A 19399-nucleotide genomic window follows, 5' to 3' on the forward strand; every position below is an offset into this window, starting at 1 on the left:
ATCACAATGTCCCATTGTTTCTTCACATTACAACAATGTCCATAACGATTTCCCACAGTAATATTACAACGTTACAGTCTCATTTTAGTGGTCCATTGCCATACCACAATGCTCCACAGTCCAGTCATTGTTGCAATTTAAGCAGCATGTGAGAGAAAGATGCCATGAGACAGGGCTCAAACGGGGGGAAAGGGATGGGGAAGACCGGCCTTTGGAGCAGCAGGAGAAGAGGGGGAGAGAAAGAGAGGGAGAGGAACTGGAACAGAGAGGGAGGGAAAAAGAGAGAAGGATGGGAGGTGGGCAGGGCCCTTTTAAAGGGAACATAGTGGGTATGCACAGGTGGTGCTCCTAGTGGCAGCAACTGAGGGTGTGTCCTGTCAGAACCCCAAGGACAGGCCAGTACCGATGCCTGAATACTAACAATCATAAGACCCTGGTTCCATTACAATGGTTCATGTCCCAGCAAAAAGGCCCTACTCCCCAGTCACAATGGCCAACTATCACTGAACTGTCCTTGGTATACCATGACAATGTCCCAGTGTTGGCCCCTTTCCCATTACAATGCCCCCACTATCCCATCACAATTCTCTTCTCTGCTATCACGATGCTCCTTGCTTCAACACAGTGGTCACCTGTGCAACCATAGTTGTCTTCTTTCCCATAACAGTGCCCTTCTGTTCAATCATAATGCTCCAGGATCCCGTCACAATGCCTCACAGTTCCACTGCAGTGCCCCACTTTCTTAGTACAACTCCCCAGAGTTCTATCACAGCCATCTTCAGTCTTATTATGATGCCCCATTGTCCTACTGTCCTACCATGGTAGTCCCATCATAGAGGTCGCCTATCAACCACAGTTGTCTCATGCTCTGTCACAAAGTCCCACTCTCCCATCACAATTACACAGCGTGTCATCACAATGTTCCATTGTCCCATCACATAATCCCAATCTCCAATCACAGTGGTTCACTAATCACCATGCTCCATTGTAACATTACAATGCTCTACTTTCTCAACACAATGGCTGACTCACAATAAATAGTCACAGTATACCACGAAAATGTTCCATTGTTCCATCTCAGCTTGTCCTTCTCCCCTCACAATGCCCCCTCCATCTCATCATGTCATTCTCTTCCACCAAAATTCCCTATTGTCCAATTATAGTGGCAGTCTATCCCATCAAAATTTCCAGTGACAAATCACAATGCTACACTTCCTATTATAATTCTCCACTGTTATCTCACAACACCACAAGTCTAATCACAATGGCCCACTGTCACATCATTATGTCTCACAGTCTCATCACAGTGCTCTTATGTTCTATCACCGTGAAGTACTGTCACATCACAATGCCATCATGGTGGTCCAATGTCCCATCACAGTGCCTACCTATCAAACTATAGTTTTTTAACTGTCCAATTACAATGCCCTGTTGTGTCATCACAATTACCCAGTGTGATGGTTATTCTTGGTTTCCAACTTGACTACATCTGGATTTAACTTAAAACCAAGCTACTTGATACAACTTTGAGGCAGTTTTCTTCATTGGATCATTTGAGGTGAAAAGACCCTCTCTAAATCTGAGCCATACCTTCTGGTGGCAGCTTATACCAAAAATATGGAAGAAGATTTGTTCTTCATCTGCTTACCCTCACTCTCACTGGAAAATTCATCATTCTTTTACTGGTATTAGAGCCTACTACTAGGTTCCTGCATATTATGAAGACCCACTGAGATATCCAACATCATGGATAGAACAACTATTGGATTCTTGGACTTTCCATTGGTTGGACTAACTGGACTACAGCCTGTAAGTCACTCTAATAAAGCCCATATATTATGTTATATTATATTATATCACATACATATATACACATTTATTCTATTATTTCTGATTCTTTAGAGAATCCCGACTAATACATGCAGAGCCCCATCATACCCCAATGCCCCACTGTCCTATTATGATGGTGTTTTATTCCATTTACTGGTCCTATTTCCAACCATAGTTTCCTGTCCACTTGCAATTTTCCAGCGTCTTATCAAAGTGCTCCTCTATTTGATGATAGTGTATCACTGACCCTTTACAATGTCCTATTAACAAATCATAGTGGTTCTCTCCTATAACAAAGCCCACTGTCCTATCATAATGTCCAACTGTTTCATCAAAATTCCCGCTACTTTATTACAATGCCCCACTGCCCTACCATAATGCTTGACTCTTCCATTTCAATGGCTCACTATCACACAGTCCCCAGTGTACCATGGCAATGTCCCACTGTCCAATTAGTCATTCTTTCTCTTATCACAATGGTTTTGTCACAGTGTCCCTGTCTTCCATTACAATGTCATCACTCTACTAACACAATGCCCACCATATTGTGCCATCATAATGTTCACTGTCTCATCACATTGCTCCTCTGTCCCATCACAATGATCTCCTGTCCTATTACAATGACACACAGTGCCATCATAACACGCCTGTCCCAACACTTTAATTTGCTGCCCAATCATTGTGTCAACAAACAATGCTCCACTGTCCATCCCTATGATACGCCATCTCCTGTCCAATCACAGTCACCGTCTGTCTCATTGCAATGCTTCAGTGTGCCATTGCAATACCCACTGTCCCCTCACAATGGGCACCTGTCCCGTTACCTACCTCAGGACCCTGCAATATCGCATGTACCCGAAGGAGGCACATTCTCACTATGTTCATAGCAACATTATTTGTGATTGCCAATTCTTGGAAACAACCTAGATGCCCCTCAACTGAAGAATGGATAAAGAAAATGTGTTACATTTACACAATGGAGTACTACTCAGTGGTAAGAAACAATGATATCCTAACATTTGCAGGCAAATTGACAGAACTAGAAAAAAATAAAATCATCCTGAGTGAGGTAATCCAAAGACAGGAAGACAAAAATAGTATGTACCCACTCATAAATGAACAAGACACAAAGTGAAAGAAAGAGATCTAGCCTACAATCCACCACCCAAGAGAAACTAGATCCCTCTTCCAGAAATAGATGGAAGCAGATGCTGAAATCCACAAGCTCCTGGAGTACAACTGAAGAGAGGGAGGAGTGATAATATGAACAAAGGAGACAAGACCATCATGGAAAACCCACAGAATCAGCTGGCCCCAGTCAGTGAGAGATCACTGACTCAGGTCTGACACATAGGGAACCTGCCTAAGACCAAACCCACCCCTTTAATATAGATGACAATGGTGTGTCTGGGACAATATATGAGGCCACTGACTGTGGGTCCAAGATCTAACACTAACGCACAAATTGACCTAGTTTAGCCCATTTTCTTTTATTATAATTTTGTAAGCACACACACATTCATGTGAATACTCATGGACACACACACTCATGGTGTGTGTGTGTGTGTGTGTGTGTGTGTGTGTGTGTGTAGGGAGGTATATTCTTCATTTCTGATGGGAGATGTCATTCTGTAAATACGTTTCTCTTATTAATTAATGAATAAAGCCCCTGTTGGCCTCTAGAAAAGCAAGATAGGTGGGACTAGGAGACAAGGAGGATTCTGGGAGATGTAGTAGAGAGGAGTCAAGATATAGGATGTGAAAGAAGAGGTCAGGACTCTCTCTCCGGTAAGATAAGACCATGTGGAAACACTTAGATTGATAGAAATGAGTTAATACTTAAGGCAGAGCTAGCCAATAAGAAGCTCTATCCACTGGCCAACAGCTTAATAACTAATGAATCTCTGTGTGTTATTTTGGGACTGATGCAGCTCTGGAACCAGGCTGGTGGGAAAGTGCACACAATACATCTCCTCTCTCTTGCTAAGTTTAGAGGGACTAGAGCTCAGTCCAGGCACTGTCTCGACAATCACTTTGGTTTCCACCATTCTGCATGCTGCCTGAGATTTAGGTCTCTACATGCCCTTGTCTCCCAAACTCCAAAATGTGAGTGTTGAGCTGACTTTGCAGGGGTCTGCATGTCTGAATGCCTATTAGGCATCTATGCTAGTTACTTTTCTTACTGATGTGACAATGTGCCTGACAAAAACAAGAAAAGACGTTACCTCCCAGCTTGATGATGCAATCCATCATGGCAGGGAAGTCGTAGCAGTAGGGATGAGAGGTAGCTCCTCTAATAAGGAAACAAAGAGAGACAAATGCTGGTACTCAGTTATCATTCTTCTTTTCATCAGTTGGGATCCTGGCACAGAGAATAGTGCCATCCACATCCAGAGGGTGTCTTCCTGTCTCAGTTAATTTTAACTAGAAAACTCCCTCACAGATATCACCAGAAGTTTATCTTCCAGGTGGTTCTGGGTCTTCCCACGTTGACAATCACCGTTAACATCATAGCATTCCAGCCTTCAGCTATACAAAACGCAGCTGTGGATTCCTCCCATCTCCCACCTGATTCTTCCATTGCAAACCCATTGAGATCAATGAAGCCTCCCTTCTTCATCGGTAAACCTCACAGCCATATGGGGAGAACTGTTGTTTGGCACCCAATGCCTTAGCAATTCCTGTCCCCTCTAACTTCAAAACTCACCCCAGCTACAGCCATGAAACCCTCGTAGCTGCCGGCCTGCCACAAATCCTCCTCATTTCGTGTGTCTATGAATTTGCTCACCCATCTTTTCTACTTACATTGAGTTCTCTTCGAAGTGGGGGTAGCAAGTTCTTCAGAGAGAGGGCTTATTTCCAATGGACATAGCAAGAAGCTATATCTTTTCAGAGACCACTGGAACTCTTTCTATGCAACCACAGCTCCCATCTCATCTCGCGTTCCCCAACTATTCCCAGGCACACCCAGACCCTGGCTTTGGGTCAGATAAGCATCATCCACTTCCATATATTTGCCTTATCCCCTCTGGCTAAAAATATTTCCCAAGAGTTAAGTGGCTTCGATAGACTCTTACACATGTCCAATTCTTCCTCAAATACTATATTAGCAGTCCAAGCCTCCTGGACCAGGCTACTAAGGAAATGTTGGGTAACTTTTTCCAGAAGTTGATTTTACTTCTTTTTAACCTTGTGGTACTTGTAAGTTTCAGGAGTTTCCTTAGCCTTCCTTGTAAGTTTTATTTCCCAAGTCGTATGGCCTTCTTCCCTGCATCCAGGAAGGAATGTTTTAATCGGATGGAAATAGATACACAACAGATAATAATCCACAGATGTTATGATCCTTCTAGCACTATGTACACACACACACACACACACACACACACACACACACACACACACACTCCTTTCTTGTCATGCAAGAATCTCAACTCCATGAGAACAGGACTATCATTCAATGGTGCAGAACAATACTTGGCATGTACTGTTTCATGGGACTTTCAAGATCCCATGGAGCAATAGATGAGTGCATGAATTATTAAAGAGTTGTTTTCTATCACAGTCGTATAAAGACTGATAAAGGGGGGGGGCAGGGTGTGAATGAGAATTATGTCTCAGGATCCCTCGATATTTTTGACTTTATGAAAAGTCTACAAGTGTTTGCTACAATTAGGCTTTCCTACAGAGTGCTATTGGCCTGGATGTTGCAGATGGAGTCCACACACCTGAGCCACATCGCTGTCTCTCAACACTATTCACTGGCCCCGAGCATGCCAGGCATTTGCAGCCCCTAGGATTTCTGTTTTCCCTTTCCTCTGCCAAATACTCGTGTCTTTTGTCTATCTGGTGTTCTTTTCCCTCTCTGGATGCTATCTTCTGGTTGAAATGCTGCCCATCTCTCCAGGTCTCACAGCTCTTTTCCCTGACCCCACGCCTGTAACAGAATCTCCTTATATCTCATATCTTCTTGGTCTTTAGCCTTTGGTCAGTCACCCTAAGGTTTTTTTCAAGAGCTGATAGTATTCCTCTTTGTCCTTCTGTTATGAGTTGAGTTCTTACTATGCTCAGTTTTAATTATTTAATTTTACTTTCATTTTCCTTTTCATAGATTCTTCCTTCCCACTTTATTCAAGTGTAACTGGCAAACAAAATTATATTTATGTTGATAGAAGACCGAATGTCTTGATATATGTATACTTTGAGAAATGATTACATAGTGCTAATAAATGTATTCATCATCTCACATACTATGGTGGCGAGAATGCTTAAAATCTTCTCTCTTGGAATCTTTAAAATACACAATAGAGTGCTGTTGGCTATAGCCATCATATGCTACCTTGGGCCTCCAGAATTCATTTGCATTGTCTAAAATTTGATTACACTTTGTTCCCTTTGACAAACCTCTCCATAACCTACCTCTTTCTCAGCCCATGGTGAGCATCTCTGTGCTGTCCACTCCGAGTCTGGCTTATTAGATTCTGCATAGAAGTAAGATCCCATAGTCCTTACCGGTGTCTGGTTTGCTTCACTGTGCATGGAAGTCTCTAATTTCACCCGTGCTGCCTGAGACATAGGCAAGAATGAAGCGGAGTCCCTTCTTCACTCAGGCTAAGGAGCGTGTCCCTACCACATTTTCTTTATCTCGTCATATGACATATACAGATGTCATTTCCTGCAAGCAGATACACACTAGTGGGATTACTGGGTTATAGCAGTTCTACTTTTAATTTTTAAAGAGTATTCTGGTTTTCAAAACGGCTATGCTAATTTACATTCTTAACAATGTTATATAATGCCAATTTACACTCAGACCAATGTCTTCTTTCTTCACTATATTGTCACCAACGCTGCAACATTGGGTATATATATATATATATATATATATTTTGGTACATTTCAGTGTGTGTGTGGGAAGAGTGAACATGCATGCATGTGTGTGTGTGTGTTTGTGTGTGTATGTAATGAACATGCACCTGTGTGTGTGTGTGTGTGTGTATCTGTGCATCTGTGCTCATAAACAGAAGCCAAAGGAGTATATCCAGTGTCGTGTGTTATCACTCTCTGCCTTACTCATTTAATCAGAGTCTCCCACTGCACCTGGAGCTGAGGCGGCAGCCAGATGGCACCAGCGATCCATCTGTCTCTGCGCCACAACACTGGAGTTACAGGTGTACTACACCTGGCTTTTTAACACGGGTACTGGAGATTTGAACTCGGGTCCTTATGCTTGAACAGCAAGTGCCTTTACCTCTCTGAGCCATCTTCCCTGACCCTCTCTGATCTTTTTACCTCTTGCATGGGCACACAGATGCTGAGATCAAATAAGTTCCACATCATCTGCTAAAGCACAGACATAGGCAGATTTAGAATGTTCTGTCCTAGCTCCAGCCTGCCTGTGATGGGGATTTGAAAGTAGCCATTAGGAGATGGGCTGAGGTTTGGTGGGGGTGGTACGGGAGGATGGGAAGGTGAGGGAACTGGGATAGACATGTAAAACAACCTTGTTTGAAATTTAAATTAAAAAAAGGAAAAAAAGTAGCCATTTAATCTCTGGGCCTCAGGCTTCTTCCTCTGTACATAGTAAGAATCAAAGTAGAACTTAATCTAAACCACAAGGGGCAATGGCCATGCTATGGAGACCACTAATAGCGCTCTGATTGTTTCTCTTCTGAATGTTCCCAGCCTGGCTACTGGCCAAGCAAAGACAAGCAAAACTACATGGCTGACAGCTCTGACCTCTGTCCCGTAAGTTCTCATTTCATGTTCTCTCTTTATTATCCATGTGTCCAGACACCGAAGTGACCAGTGTATCAGCTTTAAAATCAGACAGGAGAAAGGACTTCCTGCTTAACCATGAGGTAAAGGGGGTTGCTTTAATTAATGGTCAGTGTGTTCAGACAACAGGGAACCATGTGAAAACATGCACACATGCACACACACACACACACACACGCACACATACGCATGCACACACGCACACGCACACACGCATGCACGCAAGCGCGCGCGCACGCGCGCACACACACACACACACACACACACATACACACGACAGATAGGGACAGCTGCTCCAACAGCACAGCTGTAGGAACCTCCAGGGGTTTCTTGTACATTTGCAGCTTTCCCTGCTTGCGTCGTCTTTGCTGTTTACAGATACGGTGCATTGCTTCTGGGACTGCAGAGGTAGGCACTCCCTATGGATTCCTTGGGACCCATTTAAGGGAAATTCTATTAAATTCATCTACTATTCATTTACATGGAGAGTACCATTCTGTGGGAATGCTAATATAACTTGGGGGTAATTTCACAAATGATGGCTTTAATGCCGCTAATGTCAGCATATCTCCACACAACGAAGAAGAAGTGTGGTTATGCAAACACATTTGAAATACTGAACTATGGGAAATAGCTTCTGATTTTAAACACCCCCAGTGATGAATGTCTTGTGCTGGAACTGGGAGCAGGGCATTGTGGGAAGACAAGATCTGTGGCATGGGGCAGATCTGGAGAAGTGTGTCCCTGCCTGGTTGCCATTTGGTTGCTTGGAACCACATAACCGCGGTCTGTACCGCAGGGACTGTCAAAACAGGCTAACACACCTGACGATATTCGAGTCACCACCACTCGCCCCTGTGTGTAGGAAGCTAGATCTTTATGGCTGTACAGCAAGCACTCACGTTCTGTCGTTATCTGCAGCATATTCTCACTATAGAAAGGAGGCAACTCATTGATAGAGGCAAAAATCCATTCACTAGCCCAAATCCCAGCCTATACTCTACTCCTTCAGTAAAAGCCATGAGGATCCCCCAACTCAGATCACCCTCTCCTTACCCATTCATAGTACCACCAGGATGGGCTTCCCTCACTAGCTCTGGAAGGGAGAAGGTAGTAGCTTCCTCCCCGCCCCCCGCCCCCCATGTCCAGAACCACACATTCTACCCGTGCATTATCACGAGAGAGCTTGTTTTACTGTATTTTATTTTCAATGTTGCAGAATATTCACCAGCATTCCACCCTCAGATGCCTCCCAGGCCACATGCCTCTCTGACTGATGCTGTTTGTCCCTATTGGTCCAAAAGGCTGGAGTAGAGAAAGAAAGGCATACTTGTGGGAAACAAGCATGTAACATGATCTGATTGACGTAACTGCAGCTAGTATGTTAGCGCAGGCTCGGTGAGGCCCCGTTTGCAGAAACCCACAAGTTAAGTAAAGGGACGTGCAGATAAAATACCAAAGAGCCCACCCAAGCCTAGCGCCAGGACTGGCTGTCTTGTAGGGTTGTGTAGATGAGAGCGGAGACTGGCGTTTACCTTCAAGGGCTCCCGGAGAATCTAAGGGCTCTCTTTCCTTGGGTCCCTCTCTAGAGCCTTACCTGGCAACACGCCAGTATTCGCAGGGTACCTGTAGAACACCTGGTCCAGCAATGGACAGTTTTAGCTTCCCACTGCCGAGCTGACAGCTTGCTGTTTGCTGACGACCACTTCCTGATAGCCACTGAGGACACCCTGGTCCCTAGAAAAACATGTGGCAACCTAGAGAAAACACACCGTGTTGGGATCCTTCCTGTTCGGTGAGAGCTCTGGCGACTGCCGATCTGAGCCATGACACCTTTATCCCCACCCTAGCGGATTCTCTCACACTTCCCCAGGGACCGCAGTTCAGTCGCCAGCCTGTGGACTCTGGTGGGCGTTCCTCGCCGAGCATCTTTGCACTAACACCAGGCCCTCCCTTGTCCTTTGACCTGATGGAGTCACACTCAAAGGAGATTCCCCTGGACCTCACTGCTTCCTTCCTTTGTATGGAGAACCTGTACCCCACCATGTCATACACCCCCCCCTTAGTCCCCATTGTTCTCAGGACGTCTTTGTTTCTGCTTTATGCCACCAGCACACATGATTTTTCTGGATCTGTAAAGTCTAGGCTAGTGGGTGCTTCCCTGTCTTGGCCACTTTTCTCTGTCTCTAGCAAAGGGTGACAAGCTCCTCCTGCTTTTCAGAGCTTCGGAAGCCACCGCTCCTGCTTGCAAATGCCCCTGGTAGCAAGACAACCTTCCTTTCGTCTGTGTGAGCCTTTGACATGTGATATGAGATCCTTTAATAGGTGGTGATCAGAAGGGCAATGAGCTGGTGAATAAGGCAATCAAAAAGGCAGGAGAAGTCACAACCAGAGGGGCACTTTTGAATATTATCCTTGCTTTGCGCCGGGAACTCTCCAGGTCATTTCCTGGGCAGCACTGAAATGAGCAATGCTTTTGTCTAAGTGAATTTTTCCACTGCTCTGCTTTGCTCCCTATTGCCACGAGTAAAAGTCATTTGAGGTGGAAAGGGTTTATCTGCTTTACAGGCCCATTATCAAGGGAAGAAAAAGTAGGGACTCAAGGCAGGGAGCTGGAGGCAGGAACTGGGAAGTGCTGTTTGCTGGCTTGCACCTTCTGCCTTGCTCAGTTTGCTTCCACATGTCCAGGGGGATGCTGCCTACAGCAGGCCTGGCCCTTCCAAATCAATCCTCGGTCAGAAAAATGCTAGTGAGCTGGCCTAAAACAAACAAACAAACAAACACAAAAAACCTAACCAGGATGGCCATTAACCATCCTTTTTCTAGCCATCTGCTCTAGGGTCTCATTGCGGTGAAGAGACCCCATGAGCAGAGAAACTCTTACAAAGAAAACATTTAATCGGGATGGCAAGCTTACAGTTTCAGGGGTTCAGTCCATTATCATCATGACCGGGAGCACGGTGGCGTGTGGGCAGATGTGGTGCTGGAGCACCTGAGAGTCTACATCTTGCAGGCAGCGGGAAGTCAACTGACAGTCACACCTAGGGAAGCTTGAGAAAAGAGACCTCAAAGCCCGCCCCCACAGTGACGCACTTCCTCCAACAAGGCCACGCCTCCTAAAAGTGCCGCTCCCTTTGTGGGCCGTTTTCCTTCGAGCTATCACACCCCCCACCCCCATCCTCTTCTTCACATCCCATAGTAACCACTGCGGTATTTTTGACTTGCAGAAGATCAAGTATTTAAGAGTGTACACATGAGTTGGCCGAGTCAATAAAGTGCGTGCGTGCCTTGCACAACTCTCGGGAGCCTAAAGTTTAAGAGCCTGGGGACGGATGTCTAAAGTGTAAGGAAGTGTAAGGAAGTTCTTGAGTGCTGGGCTGGTTGCTTCTTTCTTGCTTTTGTTGACACAATCCCCCACCCAGTTAAGTGTGATCATTACCAAGGGGGATCTTCTGTCACCCCATTTATAACCCTACACCAGTCTCTTCTGGGAACTTCACTGACACACTCCAAGTCAATGGTACAGCAGGTTTCTAGGTATTCCAGAATGTCTAATTAACAGTGGTAGCGTTTCATATCCATTGGCCCCTATGCTGATTGGTTTTAAGGGTCAACCTAGAAATCACCTGGGAGCAAAGTTTTAATAAAGAATGATCTAGAACAGGTTGGCCCATGGGCATATTTGTGGGAGACTGTCTGTGGTAGTTTGAATGTAATGGGCCCCCCAAATCTCACGGAGAGTGGCACTGTTAGGAGGTGTGGCTTTGTTGGAGTGGGTGTGGCCTTGTTGAAAGTAGCCTGTCACTGTGGAGGCAGGCTTTGAGGTTTCCTTTGCTCGTGACACAGCCCAGTGGCTCAGTTCACTGCAGACCGAGATGTAGTAGCCAGCACCACATCTGCCTGCACACCACAATGCTCCCTGTTATGATGAAATTGGACTGAACCTCTGAAACTGTAAGCTAGCCACCCCAGTTAAATGTTTCCTTTATAAGAGTTGCTGTGGTCATGGGGTCTCTTCACAGCGATAGAAACCCTAACTAAGACGCTGTCTTGATTACTAATTCATACTCAGCCCACTGTAGACAGCAGGGGATGCTGACCTGCATTAAGAGTGAAGAGAGCTAGCTGAGAGCAAGAAAGCAAAACATGTCCCTGCTTTGCTACCGACCGTGGGCGCAACATGGCTAGCTGCCCGAGTCCCTGCCCAATGTCCCCAAAATTATGTGCTGTAACTTGGAACTGTAAGCTGAGATAAACCCTATCTCCCCAGAGTCGCCTGTCCTTGCAGCAACCAACACGAAGATAGGGCAGCCACTCACTCTCCATCTGAAATGCTCCATCCCACTGTGTCTCATCCCTTTCTTCCTCTTATCTTTGTCACACACATGCCCCGGTGAGGTGGCAGTGGGCAGCAGGGCCCCTGTGCGTGCTGCTGTTCACTGCCTGGATGATTTCAGCCTTCTCTCACCAACACCCAGAGTAATAACCGAGTCAGTGTGGAGCAGAAATGAGGTGAAGCATGGAGAGATGAACCGTCCAGATGGGGTGATGCCCACCAACACAGACAGGAGCTGATTCTTGTTCTTTGCTGGAGCTGGTGTCTGTTTTCCTCCTCATCTCTCTCCTCCACCCCCTTCTATCTTCCATGTGTGTATGCATGCCTTTGCACCCGTGTGGGCATGCATGCGAAATCCTGAGGTTGACGCCAAGAGTTGTCTTTCATGTCCTTCCATTTCATTCATGGAGACTGGGTTTTCTAATCAAACCCAATCTTGCTGACAAAGGTAGTCTTGCTAGCAAGCTTGGTCTAGGGAATTCCTCGTTTCTGCCTTCCAATCCAGTTCCATGTGGACTACTATGCCCACCTGGCATTTACATCGGTTTCTGGGGATCCAAACTCCTGTCCACATCGGTATGACAACTGTGCCCCATAAACCCCATCCCCGGATTCTTTTGAGAACAATTGTCCCACCTTATCTCCCCAGTGAAACACAGAGCTCTGCAGGGCCCATGGTAGTGTTTAAGCTGAGTCAGCTTCCATAGAATGGGGGGGGGGCAGCATGCTTCCTGGCACCCACTAGTCAGAACCAAGTGGGAGCCCGGTCAGATCTGGCTTTAAACCAATGAAGTTTGAGTTGAATAAATACCACGGGAAGGGGATTTAGGATTGAAGGGTGGGTGTTCCTAATCATGTGCTCATTGAGCAGTGGTGTTCAGGCATCCCTGTTGGACCGAGCTGCTAGCATCTGTAAGCATCAGCTGCTGACTTTATGAGCAAAGTTATATCCATTAGCCATAACTGCAGTGCAAGCTCATCTCCATGCTGTGTGTAAGCAGCGCTCACCCACACTTCCATGGTTCACACTCTCTATGAACACAGGCGGGTTTCAAAGTGGAATGTGCAGCATTCTGGGAGTCATTCGGCCATGACACTGCCCAAACTCTCTCGTCAAATTGTGAAAATAAAGCAGACAATCACTCGGTGCCACAGGATTGAGTGTTTTCACCCTTTGAGCAGGTTCTGGGTCCAAGCTGCTGGAGATTTCATGCTGAAGCAATGCCTGGTGGATTCCCATCTCCTCAAGTGGCCCAGAAATATGTACTAGAAACATGTTCCAAGGAGGGTCAATGTCAAGACAGCTCCCAGGGATGCTGCTCAGTGGGGCATCTGTAATCTTCTCACAAAGTCATTTGGACATCCACTCTAAAGTCTCTGATGTGATTTCTCTTCATACTGTCACTGTGCCACGAGGCCCTCATCACTTACTAAGACCCTTGAACAAGGACACCGGATGCCCTTTCTTGCTTTTCACTGAAGTCGGAGCTGTGTTGGTGCTTGAGCTAATCGCTTCTCAGTGACATCATTCATGCGTGACTACCCACTTCCTTCCTGGCCATCTGGTTTCGGTAAGTGTTGCTGGCCTAGCCTGACTCTGTGCTCCTTGCGAGGGATTCATTTTTGTGTGAATGTGGGTGGGATGCCGATCTAGCCAGAAGATACAGGGGAGTGTATGTGTGTGTGTTGGGGACTGTCCAAGAAATGTTTCTTCACTCCTATGAAGAGAACTGAGAAATATATATTACTGCGAAGGCTGGAGCAAACGCAGCCACATATGAGGAATTTTCTCGTGAGAACAACCCAACATGCGACACATAAAGATAAACAGACTCTGGGTTTTGAGTGATACTTCTGAGTTGCCAAGTTAACTAAACGTTAATTTTAGACTTCTTCATATTGAGATAATATATTTAGAGAAAAATCCTCTTTATATTTAAGCAAAACAAATCAGGGATCTCTATTGCTCACAGCCGGGGCATCTAAAATGTTTACATTCGCATTCTTCTAAGGCTGTGGCCATAGTCTGTCTGCAGAGATCTCTTCATCCTCACAAACCCGGAACCATGCCTGATAAAGCCAGACCCCTCCAGTTCCCTCTTCTACTCTCCATCTCTCTGAACTTGACTACTGGAACACCTCACGTGAGTGGACTCACACAGTCTTCTATCATGGCTAGTGCTTCAAGGTTCACCCCTGTTGTAGCATGTGCTGACTTCTCTTCCCTTTATGGATGAGCAGTGTTCTATTGTATGCACATACTGTGTTATTCACTCAGCAGTCAGTGGCATCTTGGATGTTCCCGTGTTTTGGAAATTGTGAGCGATGCTGATATGGACATGGCTGTGCAAAGGTGCTTTAGGGACCCGGATTCAGGTCCCTCAGGGCAAATACCTGGAAGTAGTATTGGCGGCCGTTCTATTTTAATATTGCGAGGTGCTGCCTGCTGTTTCCTACAGTGGCCCTTTAGTTCACTTTGATCACTGTGCTGTGTCTATGGAGTTTTGTGGCTGGCATGGCTGAGTTGGGCTCTCTGAACTCCCCTAGCTCATGCCATAGCCCCTCCTTGACACAACCCAGGGCAAATTGTATTGAATGGGAAGGAAGACCAGGTGTTTTTTTAATCTCTGACCTAGACCAGCCAGAAAGGGAAAGATGCCTTCTACTCCAGGGTCTCAAGATCCTGCTCCTGCCTCTCCTACACAACCCCACCCATACTCAGGTCTTCTGGAAGCCCTGCTAATGTGTTTCTTAGCCTTCCTTGCTTTTGTCTCAGGCTGTGAACGTTACTGGTGTTGAATGGTTGGTGACAGTCTCTGAATCAGTTGCCTTAGTCTGTACTTCAAGACTTTGGCTTAGAAATCTGCCTCAATACAGGCTCCAGCAGAAAAGGCATGCCTTAGGTAGGGTTACTATCGTTGTTTTGAAACACCGTGACTGAAAAGCAAGTTGGGGAGGAAAGGGTGTGTTGGGCTTACACTTGCATATTGTTGTTTATCATCAAGAAGTCAGGGCAGGATTCAAAACATGGCAGGAACACGGAGGTCCACACTGATGCAGAGGCCACGGAGGAGTGCTGTTCAATGGCTTGCTCCCCATGGCTTGCTCAGCCCGCTTTCTTATAGAACCCAGGTCCAGCTGCCTGGGGATGACTCTACCTACAATGGGCTGGGCCCTTCCCCATCAATCACCAATTGAGAAAATGCTCTACAGGCTTGCATACAGTTTGATCTTATGGAGGCATTTTCCCAATTGTGGCTCCTTCCTCTCCAGTGACTGTAGCTTGTATCAAGTTGACATAAAATCAGCAAGCATAAGGCTCATACTGCAGACAAAATTCTCTGTCCTGCAGGTAGCCTGTGCATGCAAAGGTCTCACAGTAGATTGGACTGCCAACCTGTCTGGAGGACAGATATCCTAGAAACTGGATTTGTGTGTGTGTGTGTGTGTGTGTGTGTGTGTGTGTGTGTGTGTGTGTATCTACATTGTAGGGGAATTTTTCGTGTGGCTGTATGAGTATGGGGTTGTATTCATGTATAGAATGCATTCCACATTTTGGTATCACAGGCTGCCCCCAAGAATCCATATTAGGCCACTGGTCCTCAAACAGCCAATTGAAACAGCAAATTAATAGGGAAAAGCAGAAAAGAAGATTTATTCATTGGGGCTACATTGTGGGGGGTGCTATCTAGTGACTTCCTTTAACCCAAAGTTGATCTTTAGGATACTGGGGTGGTGCTAAGGTTTAAGTAGAGGCCAGTGTTATGCATATTTAGGCATAACGCTGTACTGGAAAGTGTATGGTCATGCTCACCACCGGCCCATCATTAGCTCTTCTGTATGGTGGTTAACCAATGGCAAATCTTTCTCCTTCCGGCTGGCCCGGGCTTTAGTCTTGGTTCTACAATGGAAACCCCCCAAAACTGGTTCTAATAAGAGTAACAGAATGCAGCAGCAATAAGGTTGATGCACTTGGCAACAAAAATGAGAGCAAGCAGGCAAAAAGCAGTTTCTTTCTTCCATGTTCTTTTACCAAGACTGCCACAAGAAGGTCCTGCACCCACATTTATGGAGGGTCTTCCTGTTTCAAATAATCTGATCAAGGAAATCCCTCATGAGAGCCCCCTCCCCATAGGCTTATGTTCTAGTTGGTTCCAGGTTCAATCAAACTGATAACCGAGACTAACCATTAATGCAGCAAGCTCTCTTAACTGTGGATCCATCTTTCAAGCCTCAGCTTCCCAAGTCTTAAGGAGCAGCCCTTTAGAACTTTCCAGATCTCCGTAAGCTTTGGAGGAAATAGGATATTGCTTCTGACATAACACTATACCAGTCCAGTTAGATAACATAGTCTCCCATGATGTGTAACTTCACTAAGTAGACCTGACTAGGTCCATGAGCTCCCAGGGATCCGCCAGTGTCCACACAAGCTTGTGTGGTTGTGCCTGGCATTTTTCATGGGTTCCAGGGATTCAAACTCGTGTCCTCACACTTGTGGGCAAACACTTCATTGACTGAGTGATCTCCCCCAGCTCCAGGCCTCAGTTTTCAATACCAGTTAGAGATGGCGCTGTTTACTGCTTATACCTTGCTTTTATGTGTGCACATAGATTTACCCCAAAAGTCTCCGAGGGTCTAGTAAACTCCAGAAAGGACCCGTTTTTGCATGGTGCTGGGGATGAGAATTCTTTTATCTGTACAGCTTTACCCACTAAGCCATCTGTACCTCTATCAAATGAGGGTATCTTGGTAACTTGAGAAGGTAGTTATAAATGGCAAACGGGTTTCTTCTCTGCCACTGTGTGGGCAAAGTTGCTCTTTCCAAGCCATTTTAGCTCACGAATGAAGCAGCAGAAGGAAACTTGGCTTTGTGACTGAGAGTGAATCGGTGGGTGTGAGTGTTACCACTGATGACTGTTGTCATCACAGAGAGGACAGAACGCGACCAAGGAAGCAAAGAAGACTGGAGAGAAAAGAAAGCTGAGACAGCGGCGGGGGGAAAGGCGGGGAAGACGTTTCAGGTTTGGTGGAGGGGCTAAAATGGACTTGGGACAGACTATGCTTCAGTAACACTGACCACCTGTGCCAAGGGAAGCTGGGATAGGAGATGCAGCAAAGAGAAAATTCCTTACATTAGTTTATTCTTAAAGGGGAACAGAGTCGGGGCTAGAAGTAGGGCCTTACTGTGAGTGAGCCTTGGGGCTGCTGCATGCTGGCGGCTGAGCAGCTTCAGAACTAAATAGGATGTGAGGTCACAGAGCCTGCTCCCCTTGGACCTGGGAGGCAGGACGCTGATCGTGTTGGCATGTCTTTCCCTGAGCTTCTATGTTCTGAAGACCAATGTGGGGAGCCCGTCTGCTCTTCTTGGGATGGGGGGGAAGCTGCAAAGGGAAGTAGCTGATCCCCTGCAATCTACGCCTCAAAACTACAAAGACCAATTCCAAGAGACAGAGGATAACGAAACCCCTAGGATCCAAAGAGGAAATGAAAAAATATCACAAAATGTCTGCAGGGCAAGCTGCCTAACTACCTTGAGAAATGTACACTGCAGGGCACAAAAACAGGTAGGACAAATTTCCACAGGTGGAGACTCAAGAAGCAAGTGTTCCATGGCCTTATTCAGATAGCACTATGAGGGAAGAAGCCACTGGAAAAAAATTGTTTTAGGAGACAATCGTAAGTATGAACATTACCCTGGAAAATCATAATATTAAATAATTATGGTCAATTTTTTATAATGGGATGTTTCGAAAAGTACCCTCTTTTTTCTAGAGATACACACTAAAAACTTTAACGTTTATTTTCATATTTGTTTATTTGCATCTGTGTGCTTACGTGATATGTGTGAAGGTGCCTTAGGAATCCAGAAGAAGGATTCGGATCCACTGGAACTGGAGTTACAGGCAGTTATGAGCTACCTGGTATGGCTGCTGGGAACTGAACTTGGGTCCTCTGGAGTGACAGTGGTTTCATTCATTCATTCATTCATTCATTCATTCATTCATTCATTGCCACAAAGGTATTTCAAATTGCCTGGGATTCATATTACATAATCTGGATTTTCTGCAGAAAAAAATTTGGAAAATGGAGATGTGAGTAGAAAAAGAAAGACTTGCCAAAAAAAAAGAGTAAATGCCAAGCGAAACAGATAGGATTCATGCATGGTTCCTTGTGATGCCTCGTTAGTATTTACATAAAGGATTGTTTTTGGATATATATGCATTTCAAAACTTCAACAATAAAACCTAGAAAAATATTTCACAAAGAGCAAGGAACTGCTCGCTCACTAAGGCACCTAGCCTTTAGATTAATTAACTCTGTGTTTTCAGAAACTCCTAGTGGGTCTCATTTATTGTGTGTTTCTGGGATTAAGTCAGAAGCCATCTAAAATCTTTACATATAATGGTTTTCTTTGCAAGTGCACTTATACATGAGCTTTCATTTCATGGTTCCAAAATTACTCCGCAGGTTGGGTAGCGACATCTGGCCACTTTTGAATGAGTGCACTTATTGGCAAGTGGGCAGTTTTCTGCATATGGGTGGTAATGTTTCCAAAAGATCTATATGCATAAATATGCATGTAATAGACGCCATATGTTGGCTCACTGCTTGGCAGCCCTAGAGCTGGCTCCTCTAGCTAGCTCTTCTCTCCTTTCGGTTTCCCCTTTGGGTCAAGCACAGGGACGCATGATTTCACTTCTGCTCTCTTAAGCTTTTCCATCAGTTACTTTAGCCTCTGTGGTGGAGACACAAGAGTTCCCCAGAACTGGAAGTTATTTCAATCAAGGCGTGAAGCCAGAGAGGCTTGCTGTGTGTGTCGGAGCCACAGGATGAGAACGGGGCACTGAGGAAGTAAACGCGGTAGAGTTGCAAGGTGCATCAGTTTACCTCGGGAGCCTTGGGGAGTCTGGTAAGGGTGAGTTCTAGCTGCCCCATATGACTGCTTCTCAAAGGGGCGCCTTACACATGCCATTGCGTATGTGTGCATGGGAGGCAGTGTGCACCCGGGCTGTTATTCTGCTCGAGCGGTGTTGGCTGGAAAGGCAATTTGTCCCCAGACTAACTTTGCTAGAAGTCTAAGATGGCTCCTGCACACCTGGCGCCTTAGACAAGTCCCTTGGATGTGTGATGTCTGTAGCTTTCTCCATCTAGAGTCTCTTCTCCTTTGTTTAGCCTTTCTATGTGGTATTTATATGGGTCACTTGCAAGGCTATCAGGCCTTCTCTCTCTCTCTTTCTCTCTCTCTCTCTCTCTCTCTCTCTCTCTCTCTCTCTCTCTCTCTCTGTGTGTGTTTTAGTATGTACATTTACAAGAAGGACACCAGGTATCCTGCTCTGTCATTCTCTAATTGTTCTCTCTTACTGGAGTTGGAGCCAGGCCAGGAAGCCTTAGATGTCCCTTTGGCTCTACCCAGTGCAGTGTTCGGGCTGCAGGCCTGTATGTGGCCATTACTGGCTT

This window comes from Phodopus roborovskii, unplaced genomic scaffold (genome assembly GCF_943737965.1).
Source record: "Phodopus roborovskii unplaced genomic scaffold, PHOROB, whole genome shotgun sequence".
Taxonomy (NCBI): Eukaryota; Metazoa; Chordata; class Mammalia; order Rodentia; family Cricetidae; genus Phodopus; species Phodopus roborovskii.